Source organism: Mesoplodon bidens (assembly GCF_964165515.1).
Source record: "Mesoplodon bidens genome assembly, chromosome: 10".
NCBI classification, from domain to species: domain Eukaryota; kingdom Metazoa; phylum Chordata; class Mammalia; order Artiodactyla; family Ziphiidae; genus Mesoplodon; species Mesoplodon bidens.
In genome coordinates this window covers 37900715-37918118 of record NC_138172.1, presented here as the reverse complement: position 1 = coordinate 37918118, position 17404 = coordinate 37900715, and the positions used below count along the sequence as shown (strand labels likewise).

The 17404-nt window shown below is 37.7% G+C and overlaps 1 protein-coding gene across 5 annotated transcripts in view; it reads left to right on the top strand.

The window, feature by feature from the left end:
- DOCK3 (dedicator of cytokinesis 3) overlaps positions 1 to 17404 on the top strand; it is a 404205-nt gene that overhangs the window by 42179 nt on the left and 344622 nt on the right. The window lies entirely within an intron of this gene.

The following is a 17404-nucleotide window of genomic DNA, read 5'->3' as shown; positions in this document are numbered from 1 at the left end:
GTAAGTGGACCCATAAATTGTAAAAGACAAATGGTGATCATTTTTGGCAGTATGATATGCATTTATTTTGTAGTATGAGGTTGTAAGCAATCATTTTGAAGCCGTAATTAATCACATTATGATACACTGCTATAAAATCATTCCTGATCTGTGTTCAGCATAAAGGATGAGCTATTTTGGCTCTAATCTAATAGTGACAAATAACTATTGTTGGCTGTCAGAACATGATTTTTTTTTTTTAATTTTTAAATTTTATTTATTTATTTTTTATACAGCAGGTTCTTATTAGTCATAAATTTTATACACATCAGTGTATACATGTCAATCAGAACATGATTTTTACATACTATATCAATGCTTATTTTTGATTTCCAACAATCAAATAGATAATATTTCCCTACTGATTATCTGCATTTGAATAGAATTGAATTATAATCAGTTCATTTTTATGTTTCTGTCTGATTGGCTGGATATGATCAGTCATAATTAAAACAAGGCAGTAAATGTGCTCAAATGAAGTTTGGCTTGACTGTCCTCTTCTGTGACATATTTGGGTATTTCTGCTATAATATTTATGCATTATTAAAAAATATCACATTCTTCAAAATTATGCACTGAAGTCAGCAAGATATGTGGAAAAAATATAGTTCCAGAGAAATCACCCAAGATCAGATCATGGACAAAAACAAAATTGATACCAAAATTGATAGCAGTTCACATGACTAGAAGCCATCTCAAATTATATAACAGAGTAGAAATGTTGCTGTGTGGGCATGGAGATAGTGCACATGGAAGTAGAACTCTGATCCAGTTACTGTTCAGATGGGTATGGGAGTAAGTGCAACCTACTATGACCCAGGAACCGTTTAAGTTGGGGAGTACACTTTTCTGGAAAGGGAGCTCTAGTGCAGGATGCATTTTAATAACTTTCTTAAAGCAGAAGTATAAATAAAAACCCCTTCATTATAAAAAAAACTCTTAGCAAAATAAGAATAGAAGGGAATTTTCCTAATCTGATAAAGGATATCTAAAAGCCTACAGTAAACATCATATTCAGTAGTGAAATATTGAAAGATTTCCCACTGAGATCTAGAAATGAGACTATTATAAATTAAGACATTGTGGTTTTGGGGCAAAGACAGAATAATGAAACAGAGGGTCCAGAAATAGACCATCATGTTTATCATCCAGTGATATATGAAAAAGGTGGTATTGCAGTGCAGTGGGGAAATGATGTCCTTTACAGTAAGTGTTGCTGGGCTGATTGCAATGAAAAATGATGGCCTAGTCAATAAATAGTATTAGGTCAATATTGAAACCAATGAATCGTGAACCTGACTTCACAGCATATACTCCAGATTCAATTCCAGATGGATGGTAGAATGTGAAATGTAAAACAATCATGCACCTTAAAGGAAGCATAGGAAAATATTCTTTTTAACCTAGGGGTAGACAAAGATTTTTTATTGATAAGTTGTACTTTATTAAAATGAAGATATGTTATTCAAAAGATATCATTAAGGAGAGGGAGAAGACAAGTCACAGAGTGAAAGAGCTATTTGATAAAGGACTTGTCTTCACATGGTATTTGTCTTTCTCTTTCTGACTTACTTTGCTTAGTATGATAATCTCTAGGTCCATCCATTTAGCTGCAGATGGCATTATTTCATTCTTTTTTATGGCTGAGTAATATTCCATTGTATATGTATACTACGTCTTCTTTATCCTTTCATCTGTTGGTGGACATTTAGGTTGTTTCCATATCTTGGCTATTGTAAGTAGTGCTGCTGTGAACATAGGGGTACATGTAACTTGATACATGCTCAGGAGTGGGATTGCTGGATCATATGGCAACTCTACTTATAGTTTTTTGAGGAAGCTCCATACTATTCTCCATAGTGGCTGCACCAATTTACATTCCCACCAACAGTGTAAGAGGATTCCCTTTTTTCCACACCCTCTCCAGCATTTGTCAGACATCTTTTCTGACTTCACTGGTATGAAATTAGGAATTAACTACAAGAAGAAAACTGAAAAAAAAGAAAAACCCCACAAACATATGGAGACTAAACAGTATGCTACTAAACAATCAATGTGTCATTGGAAAGTCAAAGAGGAAATCAAAAATTACCTGGGGACAAGTGAAAATGGAAACACAGTGATCCAAAATCTGTGGGATGAAGATAAAACAGTTCTAAGAGGGAAGTTCATAGTGATACAAGCCTACTTCATGATACAAGAAAAATCTCAAACAATCAAAATATACATTTAAAGAAACTAGAAAAAGAAGAACAAGCAAAGCCCAAGGTTAGTAGAATAAAGGAAATAAAAGATCAGAGTGGAAATAACTGAAATAGAGACTAAAAAGCAATAGAGAAGATCAATGAAACTAAGAGTTAGTTCTTTGAAAATATATACAGAATTGATAAACATTTAGTTAGATTCATCAAGAAAAAAGGAGACAGGGCCCAAATAAATAAAATCAAGGATAAAAGAGGAGAAGTTACAACCAACACCATACATACAGAAGATCATAAGCGATTACTATGAACAATTGTACAGTAATAAAATGGATAACATAGGAGAAATGGATAAATTCCTGGAAACGTACAAATTTCCAAGACTGAATCAGAAAGAAATAGAAAATATGAACAGACTGATTACCAGTAATGCAATTGAATCAGTAATAAAAAACTTCCAACAAGCAGAAGTCCAGGACCAGATGGCTTCACAGGCGAATTCTACTAAACATTTAAAGAATAGTTAACACTTTGCTTTTTCAAACTATTCAAAAAAATCAATGAGGAAGGAACACTTCTGAACTCATTCTATGAGGCCAGCACATCCTGATAACAAAACCAGAGACATCACACACACACACACACACACAAAATTACAGGCCAGTATCACTGATGAATATAAATGCAAAAATCTACAACAAAATATTATCAAATCAAATTCAACAATACATTAAAAGGATCATACACCATGATCAAGTAGGATTTATCCCAGGGATGCAAGGATGGTACAATATCTGCAAATCAGTCAACAAGATACATCACATTATCAGATTGAAGAATAAAAATCATATCATCTCAATAGATGCAGAAAATGCATTAGCGAAATTCAATGTCTGTTTATGACAAAAACTGTCAACAAAGTAGGTATAGAGGGAACCTACCTCAACATAATAAAGGCCATACATATATTAAATCCCACAGGTAACATCATACCCAGTGGAGAAAGTCTGAAGGCTTTTGCTCTAAGATCAGGAGTAAGACAAGGATGCTTACTTTCACCACTTTCATTCAACATAGTATTGGAAGTTATTGCCACAGCAGTTAGGCAAAAAAAACAAAAGCAAAAAAAAGGAATCAGAATTGGAAAGGAAGAAATAAAACTGTCATTGTTTGTAGGTGGCATGGTACTATATATAGAAAACCCCAAAGACTTCAAAAAAAACTGTTATTCAGTAAGTGAATTGTTATTCAAAAACTAACTTCAATAAGTGACTTCAGGAAAATTGCAGTATACAAAATTAATGTATAGAGGTCTGTTGCATCTCTCTATTTTAACAACGAACTATCAGAGGAATTAACAGTGATCCCATTTATAATTGCATCAAAAAGAGTAAAATACCTAGGAATAAATTTAACCAAGGAGGTGAATGACCTGTACTCTGAAAACTATGACATTGATGAAAGAAAGTGTAGACAAGACAAACAAATGGAAAGATGTACTATGTGCATGGATTGGACAAATCAATATCATGAAAATGACCATACTGCCCAAGGCATTCTACAGATTCAGTGCAGTCCCTATCAAAATACCAAAGGCATTTTCACAGAACTAGAACAGATAATCCTAAAATCTTCATGGAACCACAAAAGACCCTGTACAGTCAAAACAGTGTTGAGAAGGAAGAACAAAGCTGGAGGTATCATGCTCCCAGGCTTGTAACTGTACTACAAAGGTATAGTAATCCAAACAGTATGGTACTGGCACAAAAACAGACACATAGATCAATGGAACACAGTAAAGAGCCCAGAAATAAACGTATACTTACATGGTCAATTAATCTATGACAAAGGAGGCAAGAGTATACAGTGGAGAAAAGACAACCTGTTCAATAAATAGTGTTTGGAAAACTGGACAGCTACATGCAAAAGAATCAAACTGGACTACTTTCTCATACTATATACAAAACTCCCCCTCAAAATCAGTTAAAGACAATTGTAAGACATGAAACCGTAAAAGTCATAGAAGAAAATGTAGATAGTACGCTCTTTGACATTGGTCTTAGCAGTATTTTTTTGATCTGTCTTCTCAGGCAAGGGAAGCAAAAGCAAAAATAAACAAATGGGACTACATCAAACTGAAAAGCTTTTGCACAGCGAGGGAAACCATCAACAATACAAAAAGCCTACTGAATGGGAGAATATATTTGCCAATAATAGATAAGGGGTTGATATCCAAAATATATAAAGAACTCTTAAAACTCATTGTCAAAAAACCCCAAACAACCCAGTTAAAAAGTGGGCAGAGGACCTGAGTAGACATTTTTCCAAAGACATATAGATGGCCAACATGCACATGAGATGTTCAACATCACTGAACATTAGGGAAATGCAAATTAAAACCGTAATGGTACCACCTCACAACTGTGAGAATGGCTGTTATAAAAAAGACAGGAAACAAGTGTTGATAAGGATGTGGAGAAAAGGGAGCTATCGTGCACCATTGATGGGAATGTAAATTAGTGTAGCCACTGCAAAACAGTATGGAGGTTCCTCAAAAAATTAAAAATAGAACTACCATATGATCCAGCAATTCCATTTATTCGTCTTTATCAGAAGAAAATGAAAACAGTGTTTTGAAAAGATATATGTACCCCTATGTTCATTGAAGTACTATTTACACTAGCAAAGATATGGGAGCAATCTAAGTGTCCATTACTCTGGGATATTACTCAGCCATAAAAAAGAATATGGTCTTGCCATTTGTGACAGCATGGATGGACCTAGAGGGTATTATGCTAAGTGAAGCAAATCAGACAGGAAAAACAAATATGGTATAATGTTACTCATATGTGGAATCTAAAAAACAAAGAAGAAAAGAAACAAAACAAGACAGGAAAAGACTCATGGATACAGAGAATAAACTGGTTGTTCCCATAGGGGAGGCGGTGAAGGGAGGGATGAAATAGGTGAAGGGGATTAAGAGGTGCAGATTTCCAGCTATAAAGTAAATAAGTCATGGGGATATAATGTACACATAGGGAATATAGTCAATAATACTGTAGCAACTTTTTATGGTGATGGATGGTAACTTGACTTATTTTGGTGATTATTTGATAATGTATAAAAATATGAAATCACTATGTTGTATACCTGAAACTAATATAATATTGTATGTTAATTATAACTCAATAAAACAAAATAAGACAGTTCAAAATGGGCAAAAGGCTTGGATAGGCTTCTCACAAGACAGATGTTCTGATGGTTCATAAACATATGGGAAGGTATTTAGTCTCAGTCTTCAGGGAAATGCAAATTAAAACCACAATGAGATATCACCACACAGCACTAGAATGACTAAAATTCAAAACACCGGCAATACGAAGTGCTGGTAAGGAAGTGGAACAACTGATACTTCCATACACTGCTGGTGGGAGAGAAAATGGCTTAACTATTTTGGAAAACTCTTTGGCACTATTTACAGAAGTTGAATGTACGGGTACCTTATGATCCAGCATGTCTACTCATAGGTGTAAATCCAACAGCAAAATACTTATGTAAAATGTTAGCAGCAGCTGTATTCATAATTGCTGTGAACTGTAAAAAAACAAACTGCTCATCAGCAGTAGAATGGGCAGATAAATTATGATATATTCAGATAACTGAAAGTGACACAAGAAGGAAAATGAATGAGTTATTGCTACACACAATAATACAGATGAATATCACAGACAGAATCTTTTCAACAGGAGCCAGATGTAAGAGTTCATGCTGTTATGGTTTCATGTACATAAAATACAGAACCAGGTAAAACTAATAGCTGGTGATGTTTGTCAGAGAGTGGTTAGATAACCACTTTTATATCTGACTTTTAATTTTTTTAAATTTTTATTTATTTTTTTATATCTGGCTTTTTAAATCAAGAGCGTTATCTGTGATATCGTTGTGTGTAGCAGCAATTCATCCATTTTCCTTTACTTATCACATTCAATTTGAAGGTGTGTCTGTGTGTGTGTTAGTGACTGGAAGAGACATGAGTGGCTTTGGGATGCTGCTAATATTTTATTTACTGGGTGGTGGGCATATAGGTACACACTCTTTGTAAATTTGTTTAGCTGTAGACTAATGATTTGCATACTTATGGATGTTACATATCAGCAAAAAATTTGCTTAAAAACTGGAGATCCTTGTAAAAATAGATAAAAATGTAGAGATAGAACAACATGGATGAATTTAAAAAATATTGTGTTGAACAAAAGAGCCAGATATAAAAGATTACATTCTGATTGATTGTATTTATATGAAAGAACAAGCAACATTACAGATTTATGGTGATGCAAATCAGGATAGTGATTGCCTCTGGGAGAGGATTGTCTGGAAAGAGACATGAGGGAACTTTTAGGGTGATTGAAAAGTTCTGTGTCTTAATGAAATATGGGTGTTATATGTTATGTGGGTGTTTCATTTGTCAAATCTCTGATTTGCATCACCAGCCCCGTAGGAGTAGGTATTGGGATCTGTTCTTAATTTGATGTTCATCTCTGTCCTCAACAAAGTGTGGGTCCCTGAATCCTGAACTGGCCTTGTCCAAACTCCCCAGGGAATGACGCTTGGTTTTTCTGATAGTATGGGGGTAGAGGGATGTTTGTCTTACATTGTGGGCAGAATAAAGAAGAACTGCAGTGTTTTGACTATTTTTCTTAAAGAGTTTCAAGTAGTCCTTTTATTTTCAACCCCATACCACACCTAGACCTTACATTTTCACCTATTTCCCAGCTTGTTGAGATATAAATTGATATATAACATTGTATAAATTTAAGGTATACAGTGTGATGATTCGATATACATATATATTGCAAAATGTTTACTGTTGTAAGGTTAGCTAACAAATATTTTACCTCACATAATTACCATTTTGTTGTTATGGTGAAAACATTAAAGCTCTACTCTCACAGCAATTTTTTTTAAAGATTTATTATTTATTTATTTATTTTTGGCTGTGTCGGGTCTTAGTTGCGGCACGCAGGATCTTCATTGAGGCATGTGGGATCTTTCGTTGCAGTGCGTGGGCTTTTCATTGCGGGGTGTGGGCTTCTCTCTAGTTGTGGTGTGCAGGTTCTCTCTTCTCCAGTTGTCTCACAGCCATTTTTAAGTATACAATACAGTATTTTTAACTGTAGTCACCATGCTGTACGTTACATCCCTGAAACTTACTCATCTTATAACTGGAAGTTTGTAACCCCTTGACTCACATATCCCCATTTCTCCTACTACTCAGCCCCTGGCAACTATTGTACTCTGTGTTCCTTTGAGTTTGGCTTTTTTTTTTTTTTTAAAGATCCACATATAAGTGAGATTGTACAGTTTTTGTCTTTCTCTTTCTGACTTATTTCACTTAGCACAGTGCCCTCAAGATCCATCCATGTTGTCTCAAATGGTAAAATTTCCTTCTTTCAAGTGGCTGAATAATATTCCATTGTGTTTGTGTGAGATATATTTATATCTGTCTCACATTTTCTTTGTTCATTCATCTGTCTATGGACACAGGTTGTTTCCATGTCTTGGCTATTGTGAGTAATGCTGCAACGAACATGGGATATCTTTGAGATAGTGATTTGATCTTCTTTGGATACATACCCAGTGGTGGGATTGCTGGATTGTATGGTAGTTCTAGTTCCTCAGTTTTTTGGGGAACTTCCCTATTGTTTTCCATACTGACTCTACCAGTTTACATTCCCATCACCAGTGCACCAGGGTTCCTTCTCCACATCCTTCTCAGCATTTGTTATCTCTTGTCTTTTTGATGATAGCCATTCTAACAGGTGTGAGATGATATCTCATTGTGGTTGTGATTTGCATTTCCCTGATGATTAGTGATGTTGTGCACCCTTTTATGTACCTGTTGGCCATTTGTATGTCTTCTTTGGAAAAATGTCTATTCAAGTCCTCTACCTGATTTTTAGTTGGATTGTTTTTTGCTATTTGAATTGTATGAGTTCCGTGTATATTTTGGATGTTAACTCTTTATCAGATAATATGGTTTGCAAATATAATTGACTCTTGAACAACATGGGTTTGAACTGCAAGGGTCCACTTATATGCCAGTTTTTTCAATGGTGCTTACTATAGTATTACACAATCCTTGGATGAGTGAATTTGTGGATGTGGAACCACGGATATGGAGGAGCCACAATATGGAGGAACTGCATATGTGGAGGGTTGACTGTAAGTTACATGCACATTTTCAACTGCATGGAGGGTTGGCGCATGTCCTGTTAAACCCCATGATGTTCAAGGGTCAGTTGTATTTTTTCCTACTCCAAATGTTACTTGGCCATTTTGTTGATTGTTTCTTTGTTGTGCAGAAGCTTTTTAGTTTGATGTAGTCCCACTTATTAATTTTTGCTTTTCTTGTTTGTGCTTTTGGCACTGTATCTAAAAAATAATTGCTAAGACTAATGTCAGGGTGCATTTTCCCTATTAGGAATTTTATGGTTTCGGGTCTTACTGTTTAAGTCTTTAATCCATATCAAGTTAATTTTTGTGAGTGATTTAAGATAGGGGTCCAGTTCTTTTGCATGTGTATATCCAGTTTTTCCAACACCATTTATTGAAGAGACTGTCCTTTTCCTATTGAGTATTCTTCACTCTGTTGCCAAATATTACTTGACCATATATTCATGGGTTTACTTCTGAACTCTCAGTTATTCTTTTGTTTTTTGGTTTTTTTGCCTCCAACTTTGCCCTTTCTCAAGATGGTGTTGGCTATTCAGAGTCTTTTGTGGTTCCATGTGAATTTTAGGATTGTTTTTTCTATTTCTGTGAAAAATGTCATTGGAATTTTGATAGAGATTGCATTGAATCTATAGGTAGCTTTGAGTAGTATGTATATTTTATTAATATCAACTCTTCCAATCTATTGACACAGAATATTTTGTCATTATGTATGTTCTTCAGTTTCTTTCCTCAGTGTCTTATAGTTTTTGGTGTATAGATCTTTTACTTCCTTGGTTAGATTTATTCCTCTTTTTTTGTTTTTGATGCTATTGTAGGTGGGATTGTTTTTCTTTTCCTATCTTAAAAATTTTTTTAATTAAAAAAATTAAAAAAATCTTTTATTGGAGTATAGTTGCTTTACAATGTGTTAGTTTCTGCTGTACAGCAAAGTGAATCAGCTATATGTAGACATACATCCCATCTTTTTTGGATTTCCTTCCCATTTAGGTCACCACAGAGCATTGAGTAGAATTCCCTGTGTTATACAGTAGGTTCTCATTAGTTATCTATTTTATACTAGTAGTGTGTACATGTCAATCCCAAACTCCCACTTCATCCCACTTCCCCCTTCCCCCCTTGGTATCCATACTTTAAAAATTTATTTATTTATTTATTTTAGGCTGCATTGGGTCTTTGTTGCTGCACGCGGGTTTTCTCTAGTTGTGGCGAGCAGGGGCTACTCTTGTTGCGGTTTGTGGCCTTCTCATTGCGGTGGCTTCTCTTGTTGCAGAGCATGGCCTCTAGGTGTGCAGGCTTCAGTAGTTGTGGCTCACGGGCTCTAGAACACAGGCTCAGTAGTTGTGGCGCACAGGCTTAGTTGCTCCATGGCATGTGGGATCTTCCTGGACCAGGGCTTGAACCCGTGTCCCCTGCATTGGCAGGCAGTGTGCCACCAGGGAAGCCACTGGTATCCATACGTTTGTTCTCTAAATCTGTGTCTCTATTTCTGCTTTGTAAATAAATTCATCTGTACCACTTTTCTAGATTCCACATATAAGCGACACAACATGATATTTGTTTTTCTCTTTCTGACTTACTTCACTCTGTATGACAGTCTCTGGGTCCATCCACGTCTCTACAAATGACCCAGTTTCGTTCCTTTTGATGGCTGAGTAATACTCCATTGTATATATGTACCACATCTTCTTTATCTGTTCCTCTGTTGATGGACATTAAGGTTGCTTCCGTGTCCTGGCTATTGTAAATAGTGCTGCAGTGAACATTGGGATGCATGTATCTTTTCGAATTACGGTTTTCTCTGGGTGTAAGCCCAGGAGTGGCATTGCTGTATCATATGGTAGTTCTGTTTGTACTTTTTCAGGGAACCTCCATACTGTTCTCCATAGTGGTTGTACCAGTTTACATTCTCACCAACAATGCAAAAGGGTTGCCTTTTCTCCACACCCTCTCCAGCATTTATTGTTTGTAGATTTTTTGATGATGGCCATTCTGACAGTTGTAAGGTGATACCTTATTGTAGTTTTGATTTGCATTTCTCTAATTATTAGTGATGTTGAGCATCTTTTCATGTGCTTTTTGGCCATCTGTCTTCTTTGGAGTAATGTCTATTTAGATCTTCTGCCCATTTTTGTATTAGGTTGTTTGATTTTTGGATATTGAGCTGCATGAGCTGTTTGTATATTTTGAAGATTAATCCCTTGTCAGTTGCTTTGTTTGCAAATATTTTCTCCCATTCTGAGCATTGTCTTTTCCTCTTGTTTATGGCTTCCTTTGCTGTGCAAAAGCTTTTAAGCTTAATTAGATCCCATTTGTTTATTTAATTAATGAATTTAATTCATTTATTTATTTTATTTTTGGCTGCGTTGGGTCTTCATAGTTGCGCTCAGGCTTTCTCTAGTCGCGGCGAGTGGGAGCTACTCTTCTTTGGGGTGTGCGGGCTTCTCATTGAGGTCGCTTCTCTTGTTGTGGAGCATGGGCTCTAGGCGTGTGGGCTTCAGTAGTTGTGGCATGTGGGCTTTGTGGCTCGCGGGTTATAGAGCACAGGCTCAGTAGTTGTGGCGCACGGGCTTAGTTGCTCTGTAGCATGTGGGATCTTCATGGACGAGGGCTTGAAACCATGTCCCCTGCATTGGCAGGCAGATTCTTAACCACTGCACCACCAGGGAATCCCCTATTTTTGTTTTTATTTTCATTACTCTAGGAGGTGGATCAAAAAAGATCTTGCTGCGATTTATTTCAAAGAGTGTTCTGCCTGTATTTTCCTCTAAGAGTTTTATAGTGTCCAGCCTTACATTTAGGTCTTTAATCCATTTTGAGTTTATTTTTGTGTATGGTGTTAGGGAGTGTTCTAATTTCATTCTTTTACATGTAGCTGTCCAGTTTTCCCAGCACCAGTTATTGAAGAGACTGTCTTTTCTCCATTGTATATTCTTGCCTCCTTTGTCATAGATTAGGTGACCATATGTGCGTGGGCTTTGTCCATTGATCTGTATTTCTGTTTTTGTGTCAGTACCATATTGTCTTGGTTACTGTAACTTTGTAGTATAGTCTGAGGTCAAGGAGCCTGATTCCTCCAGCTCCATTTTTCTTTCTCGATTGCTTTGTCTGTTTGAGGTCTTTTGTGTTTCCACACAAATTGTAATTTTTTTGTTCTAATCTGTGAAAAATACCATTGGGAATTTGATAGAGATTGCATTGAATTTGTAGATTGCTTTGGGTAGTTTAGTCATTTTCAGAATATCGATTCTTCCAATTCAAGAAAATGGTATATCTCTCCATTGGTTTGTGTTGTCTTTTATTTCTTTCATCAGTATCTTATAGTTTTCTGAGTACAGGTCTTTTGCCTTCTTAGGTAGGTTTATCCCTAGGAATTTTATTCTTTTTGTTGCAGTGGTGAATGGGATTGTTTCCTTAATTTCTGTTTCTGATCTTTTGCTGTTAGTATGTGGGAATGCAAGAGATTTCTGCGTATTAATTTTGTAGTCTGCAGCTTTACGAAATTCATTGATTAGCTCTAGTAGTTTTCTGGTGGCACCTTTAGGATTTTCGATGTCTAGTATCATGACACTGGGAAACAGTGACAGTTTTAATTCCTCTTTTCCAACTTGGATTCTTTTTATTTGTTTTTCTTCTCTAATTGCCATGGTGAGGACTTCCAAAACTATGTTGAATAATAGTGGTGAGAGTGGACATCCTTGTCTTGTTCCTGATCCTCGTGGAAATGCTTTCAGTTTTTCACCACTGAGAATGATGTTTGCTGTGAGTTTGTCATATATGGCCTTTATTATGTTGAGGTAGGTTCCCTCTATGCCCACTTTCTGGAGAGTTTTTATCATAAATCGATGTTGAATTTTGGTGAAAGCTTTTTCTGCATCTACTGAGATGATCATATGGTTTTCTCCTTCAGTTTGTTAATATGATTTATCACATTGATTTGCGTATACTGAAGAATCTTTGCATTCCTGGGATAAACCCCACTTGATCATGGTGTACGATCCTTTTAATGTGCTGTTGGATTCTGTTTGCTAGTATTTTGTTGAGGATTTTTGCATATGTTCATTAGTGATATTGACCTGAAGTTTTCTTTTTTTGTGGCATCTTTGTCTGGTTTTGGTATCAGGGTGATGGTGGCCTCGTAGAATGAGTTTGGGAGTGTTTCTCCCTCTGCTATATTTTGGAAGAGTTTGAGAAGGATAGATGTTAGCTCTTCTCTAAATGTTTGGTAGAATTCACCTGTGAAGCCATCTGGTCCTGGGCTTTTGTTTGATGGAAGATTTTTAATCACAGTTTCAATTTCAGTGCTTGTGATTGGTCTGTTTACATTTTCTATTTCTTCCTGGTTCAGTCTCAGAAGGTCATGCTTTTCTAAGAATGTGTCCATTTCTTCCAGGTTGTCCATTTTATTGGCATAGAGTTGCTTGTAGTAATCTCTCATGATCCTTTGTATTTCTGCAGTGTCAGTTGTTACTTCTCCTTTTTCATTCCGAATTCTATTAACTGGAGTCTTCTCCCTTTTTTTCTTGATGAATCTGGCTAATGGTTTATCAATTTTATCTTCTCAAAGAACCAGCTTTTAGTTTCAGTGATCTTTGCTGTCGTTTCCTTCATTTCTTTTTCATTTATTTCTGATCTGATCATTATGATTTCTTTCCTTCTGCTAACTTTGGGTTTTTTTTGTTCTGTCTCTGATTGCTTTAGGTGTAAGGTTAGGTTGTTTATTTGAGATGTTTCTTGTTTCTTAAGGTAGGATTGTATTGCTATAAACTTCCCTCTTAGAACTGCTTTTGCTTCATCCCATAGGTTTTGGGTCATCGTGTTTTCATTGTCATTTGTTTCTAGGTATTTTTTGATTTCCTCTTTGATTTCTTCAGTGATCTCTTAGTTATTCAGTATTGTATTGTTTAGCCTCCATGTGTTTGTATTTTTTACAGATTTTTTCCTGTAATTGATACCTAGTCTCATAGCATTGTGGTCAGAAAAGATACTTGATATGATTTAAATTTTCTTAAATTTACCAAGGCTTGATTTGTGACCCAAGATATGATCTATCCTGGAGAATGTTCCATGAGCACTTGAGAAGAAAGTGTAATCTGCTATTTTTGGATGGAATGTCCTATAAATATCAGTTAAGTCCATCTTGTTTAATGTATCATTTAAAGCTTGTGTTTCCTTGTTTATTTTCATTTTGGATGATCTGTCCATTGGTGAAAGCGGGGTGTTACAGTCGTCAAATATTATTGTGTTACTGTCGATTTCCCCTTTTATGGCTGTTAGCATTTGCCTTATGTATTGAGGTGCTCCTATGTTGGGTGCATAAATATTTGCAGTTGTTATATCTTCTTCTTGGATTGATCCCTTGATCATTATGTAGTGTCCTTCTTTGTCTCTTGTAATAGTCTTTATTTTAAAGTCTGTTTTGTCTGATATGGGAATTGCTACTCCAGCTTTCTTTTGATTTCCATTTGCATGGAATATCTTTTTCCATCCCCTCACTTTCAGTCTGTATGTGTCCCTAGGTCTTAAGTGGGTCTCTCGTAGATAGCATATGTACGAGTCTTGTTTTTGTATCCATTCAGCCAGTCTATATCTTTTGGTTGAAGCATTTAATCCAGTTACATTTAAGGTAATTATTCATATGTATGTTCTTATTACCATTTTCTTAATTGTTTTGGGCTTGTTATTGTAAGTCTTTTCCTTCTCTTGTATTTCCTGCCTAGAGAATTTCCTTTAGCATTTGTTGTAGAGCTGGTTTGGTGGTGCTGCATTCTCCTAGCTTTTGCTTGTCTGTAAAGGTTTTAATTTCTCCATCGAATCTGAATGAGATCCTTGCTGGGTAGAGTAATCTTGGTTGTAGGTTTTTCCCTTTCATCACTTTAAATATGTCCTGCCACTCCCTTTTGGCTTGCAGAGTTTCTGCTGAAAGATCAGCTGTTAACCTTATGGGAATTCCCTCCTACGTTAATTGTTACTTTTCCGTTACTGCTTTTAATATTTTTTCTTTGTTAATTTTTGATAATTTGATTGTTATGTGTCTTGGTGTGTTTCTCTTTGGATTTATGCTGTATGGGACACTCTGCGCTTCCTGGACTTGATTGACCATTTCCTTACCCATATTAGGGAAGTTTTTAAACTATAATCTCTTCAAATATTTTCTCAGTCCCTTTTTTTTGCTCTTTTTCTTATGGGACCCCTATAATTCGAATGTTGGTGCATTTTATGTTGCCCCAGAGGTCTCTGAGATTGTCCTCAATTATTTTCATTCCTTTTTCTTTATTCTGCTCTGTGGTAGTTATTTCCACTTTTTTTATCTTCCAGGTCACTTATCCGTTCTTTTTCCTCAGTTATTCTGCTATTGATTTCTTATAGAGAATTTTTAATTTCATTTATTGTGTTGTTCATCATTGTTTGTTTGCCCTTTAGTTCTTCTAGATCCGTGTTAAATGTTTCTTGTATTTTCTCCATTCTATTTCCAAGATTTTGGATCATCTTTACTATCATTACTCTGAATTCTTTTTCAGGTAGAGTGCCTATTTCCTCTTCATTTGTTTGGTCTGGTGTGCTTTTACCTTGCTTTTTCATCTGCTGTGTGTTTCTCTGTCTTCTCATTTTTCTTAACTTACTGTGTTTGGGGTCTCCATTTCACAGGCTGCATGTTTGTAGTTTCCGTTTTTTTTTTTTTTTTTTTTTTTTTTTGAGGTATGCGGGCCTCTCACTGTTGTGGCCTCTCCCATTGCGGAGCACAGGCTCCAGACGCTCAGGCTCAGCGGCCATGGCTCACGGGCCCAGCCGCTCTGCAGCATGTGGGATCCTCCCGGACCGGGGCACGAACCCGTGTACCCTGCACCGGCAGGCAGACTCTCAACCACTGCACCACCAGGGAAGCCCGTTCCTGTTGTTTTTGGTGTCTGCTCCCAGTGGATAAGGTTGGTTCAGTGGGTTGTGTAGGCTTCCTGGTGGAGGGGAATGGTGCCTGTGTCCTGGTGGATGAGGCTGGATCTTGTCTTTCTGGTGGGCAGGACCACGTATGGTGGTGTGTGTTTTGGGGTGTTTGTGAACCTATCATGATTTTAGGCAGTCTCTCTGCGAGTAGGTGGGTTTGTGTACCTGTCTTGCTAGTTGTTTGGCTTAGGGTGTCCAGCACTGTTGCTTGCTGGTCGCTGAGTGGAGCTGGGTCTTAGCGTTGAGATGGAGATCTCTGGGAGAGCTTTTGCCGTTTGATATTACATGGGGCCAGGAGGTCTTGGGTGGACCAATGTCCTGAACTCAGCTCTCCCACCTCAGAGGCTCAGGCCTGACACCCGGCCAGAGCACCAAGACCTTGTCAGCCACATCGCTCAGAAGAAGAGGGAGAAAAAAGAGAGAGAGAGAGAGAGAGAGAGGGAGGGAGGTAGGGAGGGAAAGAAATAAAGAAAGAATAAATAGAAAAAATTATTAGAAATAAAAAAAAAGAGAGAAAGAAGAGAGCAACCAAACCAAAAAACAAATCCACCAAAGATAAAAGTGCTAAAAACTATTCTAAAAAAACAAACAACAAAACAAAACAAAACCAAAATGGACAGTCGTAACCCTAGGACAAATGGCAAAAGCAAAGCTACACAGACAAAATCACACAAAGAGGCATATACATACACACTCATAAGAAGAGAAAAAGGAAAAAATAATATATATATATATAATAAAAAAAGAGAGCAACCAAATCAATCAATAAATCTACCAATGATAATAAGCCCTAAATACTAAACTAAGGTAAACATAAAACCAGAAACAAATTAGATGCAGAAAGCTAGCCCCAAGTCTACAGTTGCTCCCAAAGTCCACCCCCTCAATTTTGGGATGGTTTGTTGTCTATTCAGGTATTCCACAGATACAGGGTACGTGAAGTTGATTGTGGAGATATAATCTGCTGCTCCTGAGGCTGCTGGGAGGAATTTCCCTTTCTCTTCGTTGTTCACACAGCTCCTGGGTTCAGCTTTGGATTTGGCCTCGCCTCTGCGTGTAGGTCACCTGATGGCGTCTGTTTCCTACCCAAACAGGACAGGGTTAATGGAGAGGCCGATTAGGGGGCTCTGGCTCACTCAGGCCCGGGGGAAAGAGGGGTATGGAATGTGGGGCGAACCTCTGGTGGTAGATGTTGCAGTAGCCCGAGGCACACTGTGTGTTCTCCTGGGGAAGTTGTCCTTGGATCACAGGACCCTGGCAGTGGCGGGCTGTACAGGCTCCCAGGAGGGAAGGTGTGGATAGTGACCTGTGCTTGCACACAGGCTTCTTGGTGGCTGTAGCAGCAGCCTTAGCATTTCATGCCTGTCTCTGGGGTCTGTGCTGATAGCTGCGGCTTGCGCCCGTCTCTGGAGCTCGTTTGGGTGGTGCTCTGAATCCCCTCTCTTTGTGCAACCTGAAACAGTGGTCTCTTGCCTCTTAGGCAGGTCCAGACTTTTCCCCGGACTCCCTCCCTCCTAGCTGTGGTGCACTAGCCCCCTTCAGGCTGTGTTCACCCAGCCAACCCCAGTCCTCTCCCTGGGATCTGACCTCTGAAGCCCGAGCCTCAGCTCCCAGCCCCCACCTGCCCCTGAAGGTGAACAGACGAGCGTCTCAGGCTGGTGAGTGCTGGTCGGCACCAATCCTCTGTGTGGGAATCTCTCCGCTTTGCCCTCTGCACCCTTGTTGCTGTGCTCTCCTCCGTGGCTCCGAAGATTCTCCCCCACCCACTCTCCGTCCCTGCCAGTGAAGGAGCTTCCTAGTGTGTGGAAACTTTTCCTCCTTCACAGCTCCCTCCCAGAGGTGCAGGTCGTGTCTCTATTCTTTTGTCTTTGTTTTTCCTTTTTTCTTTTGCCTTACCCCGGTATGTGGGAGTTTCTTGCCTTTTGGGAAGTCTGAGTTCTTCTGCCAGTGTTCAGTAGGTGTTCTGTAGGAGTTGTTCCACATGTAGATGT